We start from the raw sequence: 2,604 nt of genomic DNA on the forward strand, positions 1-2,604 counted from the left end.
CTCGCTATTTAGTCCATTTAGTCTCCGGTATGGGCATGTCCATCCGTGAGTTATTTTGTAGGGTTTTATATTTATAGATGCTTGCATGCATCCTAGAACGGAAGATTTGATAGAGAATTTGCGTTCATTGTTCTTATCTTTTGTAACCCTAATATCCTCTACAGCGGAAGTTCTTCATCGAGCTCTGCTGAGGATTGATTTATTTTGAATCATTCGACACATTCAGATTCATTCTTGAGTTTTACATTACTGTTTTTGCTTTCGTGATTTACCTGTTATAAGATCTAAACGATCTAAGAGTTTGATAAACTCATCAAGGTTGAGTCTGTTAGTAAAGAGGGTTAAAGAGTGTTATTCACTGAAGAAAAAATGAAGGAAGGATACTAAATTGCAATTACCAAACCCATGAGAAATGGATTCAAAGCAGAAGATTTATTTTTCCAATCAGTGTTGTACTCGCCGAGTGCATAATTTGGACTCGACGCGTCCCTTTGCAATTCTGCGACTTTTCTGCTAGAAACGCTTCTACTCACCAAGTTGTCATATCTACTCGACGAGTCACTTAATAATACATTTTCACCATATTTGATAAGGGCCTTACCTCCTGCATATTTGGAGCTGTACCACACAAGATTTGACACCCGAGGCATGGATGAGTTGTTCCCATTCCTAAAGTCAATTGAAGATAGAGCTTTTGATGAAGAAATATCAACCTCGCTACTACTATCCCAGGGGAGTTTATTCAAATTCTCTCTTTATTTTGTCATTCTTATGAATAACATGCAATGGGGACATTGCATAATTAAGTGTAGGGTAGCGGTTGATTATATTAGTTACATTAGAATCCTAATTTAGGTATGATTTTAAAAATTTTGCACTAAAAATTACTAGGATTAATTTAGAAAATTTTGGAAAAACAATTACGATTCCATGCTAGTGTTATGTTTAATGATTGCATAAAGACCCAAATGTTTAGTTGAGCCTATATACGTTATAATGCATTTGTGGTCTCCCTTATTCTAGTGAAATATTGGGACAAAAACACAACCTCGCTTAGTTTGAGTGATGCAATAAGTTTAGCATCGTGTACTTGAAATGTATCCAGGAAAATTTTTATCTTTAACCAATAAAGGTTGAAGTTGAGCGCCCCTGCTTAAGCATGAAGGATTTGAAAAAAAAAGTGAGTTACATGTGAAAAAAAAAGTGGGAATTACAAAAAAAAGAGTTGTAAGAATTTTGGAGCAGTCAAATGAAGATCAAAAGTTCAAAGTTCTAAAAAATGAAAAAAGTGAAGATACCAAACATCATAAAGGTGAAGAATCTCAATTAAGCTCTATAGTGGTATCAAAAAGTTCTAATTGTCTAAATTATGTATGATTGGGTTGCTCAACCAAAAGTACTTTGAGGGTAGGAAGTTTTCTGCGGATGGATTCAGAGAGATGCATAAAACGAGCATTGTTCAAAAGAAGTTGGCGGGTGTTTATGAGGATTGTAATTATTTAGAATTAGAGGGGGGTCCTTAGGAAGAATTTGTAGACACAAATTCATACGTTGCGGTCTTGGCATAATGGTTGGGTTCAATTGGGATTGTCTTATATGATATTAGTGCGCTAAAATTTAGTTTTGCTTGGGGGAAAACAAAAGTCAATTGTGGGGTATTTTAATATGTGCATATTTAGCTATATATTTAGTATAGATTTTTATTATTTATTAGCTAATTATTTGCAAATTATGGACAAAAGGTACTTAATTGTGTTTAAATTGTATTTTCAGTCCAAAAGATATGCTCGGAAGCAAAAGTAAGCAGGAAATACGGTCGGAAGCTCGGGAACTAAAGAAAGAAGGAAAAGAACCAAATCCTGAAGGACTCGGCGAGTTTGGACGTCTACTCGATGAGTACCCACGAATGTTCGCAAAGCAAAACATAAAGTCCTTACCGTACACAGATTCAACAAGGGGACTCGACGATTTTGTTGGCTACTCAACGAGTAGCCTCTGTTTTCTAAAAACTATAAATAAAGGCCAAGTTCTGAAACAATCCCTCTCTGGATTTTTGAAGGATTACCTTGCGACTAGGAAGGCTGCTGGAGCTCTGGAAATCGTGAGAGTCAACCCTATTTTTCAATTCTAAGAAGAATAAAGGCAACATAAGTTTACTCTTTACTTTATCTATTGTTTTAATCATGTTTAAACTACTAGACATCGTTTTTTAGTTGCTTTATGCTACAATCATGAGCTAAAGTTTATATCTTCTATTTAGGGTAGGAAAATTTACAACTATGGATTGATTTGTGGTTGGATTAATTATTTATTGGTGAATTTAGTTTCGTTATGCTTGTTAAAGAACCTTATGCATTAACCATAACTATTTTTTTGTTAATTATCAAGTAATTAAGTTGCATGAACATCTCTTAATTGCTTATCACATGTGATTTATGTGAAAGCATTGTTATGTGCCTAGGAATAGAGAACGTGAAACTAGGATTAACTAGAAAATGGGTAAATTAATGTGTGAGCTTGAGTGATAAACCATCAACAAGAGGTTAACTGAACGACCAATTTAAATAACCACTATAAGTCTTATTTAACCCGAATAATTAACTA

This window comes from Lactuca serriola, chromosome 5 (assembly GCF_051521515.1).
Source record: "Lactuca serriola cultivar US96UC23 chromosome 5, Lser_US96UC23_V15, whole genome shotgun sequence".
NCBI lineage: Eukaryota > Viridiplantae > Streptophyta > Magnoliopsida > Asterales > Asteraceae > Lactuca > Lactuca serriola.